This window comes from Tamandua tetradactyla, chromosome 8, assembly GCF_023851605.1.
Source record: "Tamandua tetradactyla isolate mTamTet1 chromosome 8, mTamTet1.pri, whole genome shotgun sequence".
Classification (NCBI taxonomy): Eukaryota; Metazoa; Chordata; class Mammalia; order Pilosa; family Myrmecophagidae; genus Tamandua; species Tamandua tetradactyla.
In genome coordinates, this window is record NC_135334.1 from 44,532,262 (window position 1) to 44,545,350 (window position 13,089).

A 13,089-nucleotide genomic window follows, 5' to 3' on the forward strand; every position below is an offset into this window, starting at 1 on the left:
TGATAAGTGAATATCCACACATACACAGACTCTCATAACACATAATTGCTATATAAGTAGCCAAAAAATCTTGTTTAAAAAAAACAGCCTTTTTCTTCTATGTGTTCAGATATATCTTGGATATTTATGGCAAAAGATATTTTTTCTAAATTATAATTCCCATCAAACTGTCACGATTTGGATGATAATTTAATGTCTATAGAAAAAGATGGAAAGGAAGCAAAATTGGGGTTAAAGGGCTGTTACTCTATGTTTTTGAAACTCTAGCTTTTGGTAATTGAGTCAAAGTATTTTTCTTTCTTTATCAATAACTATGTGTCAGTTGCCCTTAATGGTTTTAATAGCTTGAGTAAAAATATATATATTTTATTCTAGAAAAACCATTGATATTTTAAGTAACATGTACAATGGGTTTGCACTGTAATATTAAAAAATGATTAAAATAGCCCTTAGTTTCAATTCCAAAGCAATACTTGAAATGATGTATCTGACACTTTGTGAAGAAAAATTAGAAAATAAGAATTTAATTGCTTGTGAAAGTACTATCTTGAAAGAGAACTTGAAATCTAAGATAATAGTATGCCTGATCTACAATCAAATAACCACACATCAACATTTTATAATGCAGACAAATCTATTCATTATATCTGGTCAGACATGGATATATTTACAATCTCTATACATTTTCTGAAATGCAAGACCTGAAAGAAAATGAATTGGACTACCTCCAAAGAAAATGAGATTCTAGTAACTGGAGATGTTCAACCATAAGCATGTACCCTAGTGGGAAGGATGCCTTATAGGGGATCCCAAAATTGATCATTTTATTGATCTTAGATAATTTTAGAATTGGTCCCATTAAAACTCGAGTTTCTCTATCCCTGCTTCCATGGCCCACACATAAAATGTAGCTGCTATTTGAATAGCCATTGCCGATCTTATAAACATTCATTCAAAGTCATTCAAAATCTAACTTAGTTAAGCTTTGTAAGGACACAAAGAAAATTTTGTTCTATTTATAGGTGATGAAGTTGATGGAACAAATTTAACTTAACCAAAAAGTATACGTGGGAAAAAAACTAACCAAATTAAAAAAAAAAAAAAAGAAAAAAACAGGCTATGTGGAAACTTGAGATTTTTGTATTTGATAGTTAGGTTAAAACAAAACAGAATAAACAGTAAGGGTTATTTTCTGTCTCAGATGTTTGATTATCTGAGCTTCTAGATTCAATTAGTCAGTCATTCAAAATGTGTTTATTGAACCTACCAAATTCAATATGCTTCCAAGTTTCTATGTATATTTTGAAAATAAACAAGTGATACTATTTCCTCAGATAGATTTTCCTCTAAATAAAAGAAGTTTATTACTAAGGACCATATATACTTGGAAACCTTCACTGAATTCCTAGAGTAAAATAAGCAGCTTTATTTTGTGCTTGTCAAAGCTTTATAATAGATTTATTGTGTTTAATGGAATTCTTTATTTGTATGTCCCTTGCACCAACTAACCTGTTAATATCTTGAAGGCAGGGGTTATATTTTTTGTCTTTTTTTTTTTAGTATCCCAGTAATCTTGAACAAATGCCCAGAAGATAACAGGATCTATATAAATGCTCATTGATTTCAATTTTCAGGCTGATATATTTTATTAATCACGGTTCTGGCAGAAAATAGATTGTCACATTTAAGCTGGGCGATTTCAGAAGTTTTTAATCAAGGGACAATTTGCAAAGCTGTGGGTAGGTTTGGGGAGCCCAACAAAGAAGAATGCACTACCTAAGGACTGCCAACAGCAGAAAACACGATCTGCTAGTCCTGAGAGGTAACCAGAGGGCGCAGTTGCTCTAAACCTCAAACTAGCTCTGTGGTGAAGTTTGCTTCATAAAAGCTATGAGATAAGAACTAGGGTAATAATATGCCAACTCTACACTCCAACACTCCAGTTTCTTTCCATTTATTACAATTTGCTTAACCCAAATGAAAGCAAATGAGCAAGGGATGTTGTTAGGTCAGCCTGCTAAGGCAAGGGGCAGGATAGAGAATAATGAATTATGAATATGGAGAAACAGATGATATCAGCCATTATAATATGTCAAGTATAATGTGTGGTTGTCAGAATAAGCCATGATTATCACCAAGACAGAAAAGAAATACAAATACAAAATTCAGATTCTTAATAAATAATTTAAAAATACAAAATTTTTATTAAAAGCCTGTAGGCCTCTTTTGGGAAACTGTCAGTATGAATCCATTTATTCTTCTGCTGCTAAAATAGTGGATGTTTGCTAGCTCTGAACACTGAAAAGACTTAGAAGGTATATAGCCCAGTATCAGTGAAGACTCTAGTGCCTAGATTATTATCTTTAATATCTTTTCACACTAAAAATAATTCAGCTCCTTAGAAAAGTGAATAAGGAATAATTCAGCTCCTTAGAAAAGTGAATCAGGTGTGATGCAAGCATGTATCAAATGGTCATTGACCATGTTATTGGATCAAAAGCTAAGATTGTTGAAGTTCTGTAAAAGGACACAAGAAATAATGTAGAGATATTGTATAAATGCCAATTTCCTTTTTATGACATTTTACCATAATTTTGCACGATGTTAATATGTGGAAACTGGTGAAGTCTCTCTCTCTCTCTCCTTCCCTCCCACCCTCCCTTCTACCTCCCTTCTACTTGTATTTTTTATGACTATTTGTGAATATACGTGATCTTTCAATAAAACATTTTTGAAGAGTAAGATTAATAGGCATCTATTGACAAAAGAAAGAAAAAAAAAAAAAGAAACCAATCAACAAAACAGAGCTTAAAGGTCTTAAACTGACTTCCATTTGACCTAGACAGGACAGATGGTGATCAAAAAGAAACACTGGCTGTTTGTGAAAAGATATGAAATCTCTATAGGCTCACAAAATATATACTGATAATGGTACTTAAATCTATTTACTGAAAATGATAAGTACTAAATGTGGTACACCCACTAGATTAAAGGCAGGATCTCATTATCTAGAAGATTGATAAATAAAAGGAAAAATTTAAATATTTATACTACATCCTCATGCATAAAACATTGCTGATTTAACCAAAGAACTGATCAGGAAACTTTTCCTTTATATATATAGTTTAAAACTAACAAATACAGATGTTTTTCATCATTATTTTGCCACCTTATATTTATCTTTATTTTAGTCCGTAATGAAATAATGGATCCAGGCAATAATCATCAAAGTAAGCTAAAACCATTGGGTGAATGGTTGATGGGTAAGTTATTTACAAATAAACCAAGCTGGTAATACCTGACCCATGATAGAATGTAGAAACACCATTTGCCGTCTGTTAACATACAGTTTGAAGCAAATTGCACTACTCGTGAATTAGTCTTGCCAAACAAAGGGACCTAAATCTAATCAAACAGCTATATTTAACCTCCTTTTTAGATGTAATAGGGGGTTAATGCAAGAAAATATTAAACAATACCAAGAGAAAGCTAAATTCTGTTTGTTGGAAATTCTAGGACAAGAAAACACATTTTTGTCAGCAAATAAATACCATGAAAAAAATAGGAAAGATAACTATTTAAAAATTGGAAGGGTTGAGACATATCAATGCAGTAAAATGTGTGAAATTTATTTATATCCTGATTCTAACAAATTGTAAAAATCCCCATTTCAGTATGTTTGAACACTTTTATGATAAAAAGTGTAAACGAAACTAAGAAAAACAAAGGAAACATTTTAAATTGTCATGTTAAAATGAACCCTAAGATATTTCAAGCAGGGACATTGGGTGAAACTTCAATAATTACTGAAAAATAGGAGGAGGTGGAGGAAGGAGAAGGGCAAAAGCAGGAAAAAGAGAAAAAAGAGGAGAAGGGAAGCTACTGGCAGTAAAAGAACTATGTATAACTAAAAACAGTGTTTAGATATATGTAGCTTTGACAACTCAAGGAAGGTAAACATCCACCTCATTCAAGGCAGAGCAATGTTTACCAGATGAAACATTTTAGTAACTTTTTTGGAGATTGAAACTTGCTCTTAAGTGAAAGTTTCCTAATTTTTGGATTTCCAAGTAGATAAGGAAAAAGAAGCTTAATCTTTTTGAGGAATGGTTTTATATTTGGAGTACTTACATATATTCTTCTTCAGGTGTCTGGGCTAAGCAGCAACTCGAAATAACTGTAACCAAAAACAAGATTCTGACTTTTATCTAAAATAAAGTTTGGGTAGAATTCTAAAGGTTTCAACATATTTTATCTCGCTCTTAAAAAAGCAGTTTGAACATTTTTATACTAATGGAGTGATCATAATCAGTCAATTCACTGCATATTTTCTCTTATGCAATTTTGAAATTTTCTTTATGTAAACATTAACTGAGGATCAGTACCCTTTTAGTGTTAGTTTTAAAGTATTGTGTACCCCATAAAAGCCATGTCTTTTAATCCTGATTCACTATTGTAAGGTAGAAACCTTTGATTAGATTGTTTCCATGGAAATTGACTCATTCAATTGTGGGTGTGATCTTTTGATTATGTTGAGATGTGACTCCACCCATTCAAAGTGGCTCTTGATTAATTTACTGGAGCCTTTTAAAAGGTGGGTCTTGATTAATCTACGAGAAAAGACAGTTGTTTCAGAGCTGACAGAGATGCAGACATTTGCAGATACCTGGAGTGCTGACAGAGGGCACACACCAAGGCATGGATGTTTGGAGATGCAGAGCTTAGCAGATGCCATCATGTACCCTTCTATGAAATTTTAAGCAGGCCAGAGCTCAGTGTTGTGCTCCAAAGTCGCGAATTGAAGGCCCACAGATGCTTAGAGAAGAAACCACTGGCATTAGAAGCTGGAAACAACGGAACCAGGAACGAGGACCAGCAGATGCCAGACACATGCCTTCGCATGTGACAGACATGGGCCTTTCTTGTGTCAAGGTATCTTTCTCTGGATGCCTTAATTTTGACATTTCTTTGGCCTTAGAACTGTAACCCTGTAACTTAACTTAATAAATTGCCTTTTTAAAAGTCATTCCGTTTCTGGTATATTGCATTCTGGCAGCATGAAGCAACCAAAACACCCTACAAAGATGTCACTTCAGGTCTGGTTTGGTTTCTCCTATTAACTTTTAGAATGAATCCTGCAGCATTCAGTGAATGGCATCTTTCATGGGGAAATTATGATTTTTCATAGGGAAATTATGAGCACATCAGATAGAAAGTACCTATTTTACACAACTATTTTTGTCACATTTAGTTCTCTGAATAACGCAATCTACCTGTTTTTAAATCTATCTATCCTTTCTGAATATTCTTAAAATTAAAGGTAGAATACCTCCAAGGATATCTGGATTGCAAATGTTTATTTTAAAACACTGCTCTGTAAGGATAAATGCCTCATAATTTCTTCATTCATATTATCATCCAATGATTCTTATGTAATTTTATCTTGATTTTTCACAATGCATTTTCATAGATTTTTAAATTAACCCTATTAAGCACTTTACTTGTGAAATATTTTCTTATATTCATCAGTGAACATTAACTCTTGATGACACTGAGTGAAGATACAAGTATCACATATCTGTGAAATGACGAACTTGCTTTTATGGTATAAGGCTAGTTATTTTAGCCTCTGTCTCTGTTGCTCTCCCTACTAATTATTGCATATTTGCAATATTTCCCTATTCTGCCATCTTATTCTCATGATATATATCTACAGTGTACAAATATATTTCTCCTAATATCTAATTTGAATGAATTTAGCTATACTATCTGGATAGTCTGGAAAAAACTTTATTCTATTCTGATTTTTGAGAAAACATCCTCTGACTTTTAGAATTAAAATAATTTCTTTCTTTTTTTTTTTTTTTTTTCCTATATGCAGCACTTTGGAGATGTCCTCTAACCCAGAAGTTGTTTTTCTCATTGTTTCTCCCTTAGAGATGCTAACTGCTGGACAAACCATGGACACATTCAGCAGCCATCTCCCAGGCCTTGCCTACCTCACTCCTTTTCTCTGTGTGCAGTTGTTTCAATATGTTTCTATTTTGTAGCCCCTGAATGACAGACAGTCCAAATGATGGAAAGGCCTGACTGTATCTTAAACCTAAAACCAGGAACAATCATCGCAGCTGCTTATCAGGACAGGAACTCTACACAAAGGTTGCTTGATATAAGCCTTTTGCTCAGTGGTAGGGCCCTTCTCCCTGGGGTATATGAGCATATTATGCTCTTATAAGTACTTATAAGACAGAATAGGTATCTCTCCTCTCCAAGGAAAATAAAGTGTAGAGAGCTACCATCCATCAACCCCTACCTAAGCAGTTGGCCTCCACAGGAGACCAGCCATCATAGGATCATTTCCCCTGTTCTTTTGGACCCTTTGTGCTATGTAAGTAATAGATCAGTCATTTGCTGAATGCTTCTGTTGTATCTGAGTTTGTGTTCCCACAACACACCCTACAGCAACTCACTCCACAGTAACCTACTGGTTTCCTTTCTTGATTGACATTTCTTTATTCTGTAATACTGACTCACTACCTGAAATTTTATCTTTGTTATTTACTAACACTTCAGCTAAGAGATATTGTCTGTCCCAAATCATAATAATTATTGATATATATAATGAACTTGTGCCAGTGTTCTAAGCACTTCACATATAAAACATATTAAACTTTAATAAAAACCCCATGACAGGGACATTTTTAAAAGACATGTTTTTCTATTAACCAATACCTAATTCTATAGTTTCAGAAGCAAGGGATGTTTACACTTTCCCATTAAGTTAAAGTTATGCATGCCTATTGGACCTGCTATGGCCATTGAAGTATAAGTAGAAATGATCTGTTTCACTTGAAGTAGAGGCAATTAATTAATAATGTTCATCTCCCCAGTCATCTCATGTATAATTGTGAGATCATGTGATGTCATGGAGGTGACTTCAGATGGAAACAACCTGGAATTGTGAGCCTATGCATGGATGAAAGCTGCCCAAGTGAGTCAGCCAGACTAGCAGTGGGCTTTGCATAAGCTTGTAACAACTTTAGTTGTGTGATTGTATTAAGTCATTGAAGGTTTGATGTCAAGGTGCTTTATACCCTAAATATTATCAAAAGACCATCAGAACAATACAATACACACACAGACATAAACACAAGTGGCTGGTGTATAAATGGTAATTATTTAAAGCCATAAGACTGGAGGAAATCTTTAAGAGAAAAGGATAAATACAATGCACAATTAATAATTCAAAGAGAAGAGGATAGAGTTATAAAAGAGTGAGAAAGAGGGAACACAAAAAATTATGATACTCTAAAAATCAAATGATGACAGTACATTGAGAAAAATGAATAACTATTGTCAAAATCTTCTGATAAATCAAATAGATTGATACTTGAGAATTGAATTTGATACTGTCTGAATTACTGTGGTAACTGTGCCAGTTTGAAATATTATGTGCCCCAGAAAAGTCATGTTTTAATCCTAGTTCAATCTTGTGGAGGCAACTGTTTCTTTTAATCTTAATTCAATACTGTAAGGCAGAAACTTTTGATTCAATTGTCTCCACAGAGATGTGACACATCCAACTTTGATTAGGTGGAGATGTGACTCCACCTATTCCAGGTGGGTCTTGATTAGTTTATTGGAATCCTTTAAAAGAGGGAACATTTGGAGAGAGTTAGAAATGACAGAAATAATAGAAACCTCAGAGCCAACAAGGAGAGAGCTGAAAGAAACTTCAGAGCAGAGCTGACACAGATGCTGACATTTGGAGAACAGACAGATATTTAGAGATGCTTGGAGCCCAGCAGATGTCACCATGAGATGTTAAGCAAGCAGAATCTGAAGAGAGCCAAGGGAAGCCAAGAGATGAAAGTCAACCTCAGAGAAGCAAAGTGAGGACCCCCACAGGAACAGAGGCTGAATGCAATGGAGCCCTGGAGCAAAAGACCAGGAGATGCCAGCCGCCTGCCTTCTCAGTTGACAGAGGTGTTCCTGACCATCAGCCTTCCTTAAATTATGGTGTCTTTCCCTGGAAGCCTTGGTTTGGACATTTCCATAGGCTTAGAACTTATTAAATTCCCCTTTTTAAAAGCTGTTTCAGTTCTGGTATATCACATTCCCATAGCTTGCGAACTAGAACAGTAACTTGACAGGAACAGTTTGAGAAGAGTGGTATGAAAATAATATTCATTTTCAAATAAGTGCACAATAAACTACACTACATTATATACTGGGGGAATCATTTTATTAAAACAACTTTTGTTGAAGTTCAGAATATATTTTGACAATGCCGCAATCTGAAAATGTGGAAATATAATAATTAATTTACTGACCACCCTAACTGCTAAAAGGTTTGCAGTAAAGGTACAAAGTCCTAGTGCAGACTAGGACTACAGAAATAAACTTTCAAATTCAACACATTTGATCTTATTAATACCATTTGGAAATAATAGTAATCATTTTGATAAATTATTGATGAATTAATAAGTGGGAGAATTCTTATTATTTAACTAAGTAAAAATCAACTCACCTTTTATTGAGATTTGGTTATGAAATAACCATTTTGCACTGCCAGTGTGTTTATTTTGTACTATTCTCACTGTATAGGCCATTAGATAAAATTATAATTCTAATTTTTTCACATAGGATCTTGATATATACATCATAGCAATGAGGAAACCATATACTCTCTAAGTACACTGTGGTAAGTAGCAGTTAGTTTGGATTAGTATTCACTTATTCAAAAAAATGTCCATTATGCCCCTATAACAAGCTTACATTTTCTATGTTTATAAGTCTTGAAAAATGAATATTTGTATTTTACTTGATCTTGTGCAACTACTTTAGCAATAAAAATAAACAAATGTCAAAATCCCTGACACCATATGTCATATACTTCATGAAGTACAGTAAAGATTTAGACATTGACAATCTCCTAGTTCTAAGGTTATCTTCTCTCATCCATAATTTAGAAAATAAAAAAAATTGAGAATCTTGATGATAATAGTAGAGGTGAGTATAATAAAGTCTTGCTATGCTGTTATTATAAAAGATAAAAATGGTGAATATATTTGCACAGGTAATTTTTAAAGTGTCATATCTACAGGCTTACAGTAACAAATTAAAATAATTTACAATGTCTGTGTTCTGGCATGTCTGTTGTTCTTGAAAATAATACTTTCTTGAACTACTATGTCTGTAGTTTCTATTCATTTTCCAAAGGGTACAGAACCTCAAGTGCTGTGAAATAGAGCTCGGTGAGAAACCTAAGCTCAGCTATCTTTTACCAGGGCTGTCTATAAATTGCAGACTTACAAATAAACCTTTGAAGAAGAAGAGAAAAGAAAAAAATCCATTTAGCTTTTGGTTATGCCTGATAAGTGGCATATAAAATAAGCTCTAGACTCTCTGTGACAATTGAAAATGAAGGTACAGGGTCTGCGGAGAAGGCTATAGACACGCTCAAGTGAGTATGGCCTGAGTGGTTGCACTGAAACAAAAATTCAAGGTTATTAAATAGCAAAACTAAACTTTCTTCATGAGAAAAGAAAAACCTCTTTCTGCTTTTTTCTTTGTTCCCAGTGATTACACTTTTGACTCATGTTCTTTGCTGAGATACAAGCATACGAGGCTTAATTCATGATTCATGATCCCCATTTTCTCGTTTTGGCAACTTAACTTATGTCTAGAAAAATTCCACCTCTCCTGGAATTAGTTCTCTTTTTCTTTTTGTAAAAGTTTTGCATTAGTGTTGATAGAAAGCTTGCTATTTTGATTCTCTACATTCTTAACATTCTACATAGTTAACATTTGACATATTAAATGAGCTCCTAATTATTGAAGGGGCTATAGGGGATTTAAAGCACTGCTTATTATTTTACTTTTATGACATGTTTCCTTACATTTTGCCTTCCTAATTTCAATTCAATGCAAGATAGACATACAAGAATGCGTAAAAATATGGAATCTTTCTTTTCCTAAGGATAACACATGAAGTGATAAAATAAATTATAATAACACACACTCATACACACAAGTTACATAATGATAAAGATATAAAGTGATATATTTTAGATTACTTCTGAAAAGCTTTATGCAAAGGAAGGCTTCATGAGTTGAAATCATTAAACAGTTTAAAAGATAATATTTGAGAAATGAACCAAATCATTAATATTCTTGCTAGAAATATTGCAGAGTGTTTAAATTCTATCCTGAGAACATTCATGAGGCATTGGGTGATTTTTTAAACAGCAAAACAAAAAAATAAAATTTAAAAGCTATTATATCACTCACTTTGGTTGACCAGAAACAGGGATCTCATGTTAATTTGGTCATATACTTCAAAATACAGAATAGGCTTTACACAGTTCCGAGATTATTTATTTTAAATAAATGGTATGGGACAGAGAACAATACGACTGCAGAGCAGCAGTCCTGCAGATGTCTTATGACATCCATGCAAAGCTCCTGATGTGCCATCACACTGTACTTGGAATGTGAGTGCTCACCAAAAATGAGGACCACCTGAGCTTAGGGAAACAGTCAGCTCTGAGGTTATTTCAACCTTTAAAGTTTACAATTTTAGAATTATCTTGATGCAAGTCTGTAGAATAACTGTATCTTCTTTATACTGGTTGCTTACTACTTAATGAAAACCAATACCACAACCATGAAGTGTGGGTGCTTGGGACAAATTTTCAGTGGTTGTAAATCTGGCATCTGTATACTCATAAATCCTTTGCAGCACTGTTTTGAAGAAGACTGACCAATGGTAAAATATCCAAGAGCTCCTGATGTCAAAGGAAAACACATTCAGAAATAGCTGTTAACACTTTCCTTCAAATTGTAGACATCATTTCAACCACTACATACAAAATTGATACAAAAGTGCCTACATTAGGGAATCACTGTGGCGATGAAGTGAAACGCATGTAATCTGGAGACAGAATTCACAGGATATGGTACATGATAAGATTTAAGAGATGACTGAGTAGGAGGAATCAAGGATCCTAATACGATGCTTCTGTGTTGGGTAACTGGATGAAAAGAGTGAATATCCATTGACACAGAGAATATAAGATGATACTATATAGGTTAGGATTGGAAATTTGAGTCTTGAAAACTAATTAGTTGAGTTTATAGTCTTTTGGGGCAACAGTATTCAGAAGTTTTGGTCTGGCTAAAAGATTAGTTCATCATGTAAAGACAGAACTAATTCCCAGATAGTAGTATTGAACTGACTGAGCACTTATACAAAGTAAATACACTCACTGTCTCACTGTATGACTAAGACAAAGCTAATCCCCCTGCTAGCACTATAACCAATGAAAATGAAAGGGTAGGATCCCTAGTCAATCAGATAATAAAAGTTACGATTCTATCACATAGCAGTATACAACTGCATCTATTACATAGGATCAGATCATTGAAAAAAACCATAAGAACAAAGAGGATAAACTCATATAAAGCTTTAAAAAAGGGAAAAGTTATGTCACAATAGGTGAAAGAAAGTTCAGACAATCACAGGCAGACACGAAAACATCCAGGCACAGCCCTCTCTAATCCTTTCCCCGTTGCACTGTAGGAATTTTCAAGTTATAAAACACTGAGCTACGGAGCCCTAGCACAAATTTACGAAGGACTAAAGCCAGCTATGTAATCTATTAAACCAGGTGCAAGCAATTCTTCTTTATATTTCTAAACAATGTGCACAAGCTAGTACAGAACGCCTCCAGGAGACTTTTATACGTTGGACAGAACATTACAAATCACTAATTAGCATGAATCATTTGTATCTTGACCAAGAGTCAGTTCTAGGGTACTAGACTTCCAGGTATCCTTCAAAATAAGCATAAAACACCCCCTTCCATCTATATCATAACCCTGTCTTACACCTAGTAAAAGCTGACAGCACAGGAGAGGGCAGGCAGTGCCCCAACAAGCTTCTGGAATTTCAAGAACTCTGGGTTTTCATCTAATTAGAGAACAGTGTCCATTTAGTCAGAAGGTACAGCAACTGTGACAGCAATAGCAACACAGCCATCCTGGAAAAAGTGACAAGGGATGTTTCTTTTCTGAGGGTACAGAGATAAACACATGGCTATTTCTTTCTAGGTTACATAAAAATAAATCCTTTCAAATTGTATCATGAAAGCCAATTATACTCTTACAAATTAAGCATAGCATTGATGCCTCAAGTCCTTCTAATGCCTCATAATACATTTGTACTAATTTCTCTATAACTTAAGACTGTTAGGCTTCAAGTATCTTGAGGTAGTCTACTGATCAGAGATCAAATTTTCCATAGCTTTTGGGTTCACAGAGGCAAAGTTATCACAATAATTTTGAAAACTGCTGTTAATGTTATGAGATATATATAAGACTGATATTTTGGGAAGGTATCTGGGTGAACCTTATCTATTCAGACAGTTTGAGCATATATATATATATATATATATATATATATATATATAGTTGTAAGCGTAGCAGAGTAAATGAGGGGGAGAATTGGAACAGTACCAAAAAAATAAAGGTTGTTGGGATTTAGTTCTTAAAGAGACAACTTCAAGAACAGAGGTGTGAGGAGCTCCAGAGTAGTACTCCAGAATAAGAAATGCATAATGGAAAGAATACTTCCCATGTTTACAGATCGGAAGAGTCAATATTGTTAAGATGGCAATATTCTCAAATTGATACACAAATTCAGCAAAATCCCTACATTAATTCCAGCCAGTTTTTTGCAGAAATTGACACTGATCTAAAATTTATGTGGAAATGTAAGGAATTCAGAACAGCCAATAAATAAATTCATTAAAATGAGATTACATTAAATTTTAAAACTTTTGCTTGCCATCAAGAAAGTGAAAAGACAACAAATGGAATGGAAGAAAGTATTTCCGCATCATATATCTGTTAAGGGAATTGCATGTAGAATATAGAGAGAGTTCACATAACACAACAATAAAAAGACAACTCAAATAAAAAATGGGCAACAGATATGAATAGTTCTTTTCCCAGATACAACCAGCCAAGAAGCACATAAAGTGATGCTCAAAATCATAATCAATTAGGGAAATGCAAATCAAGACC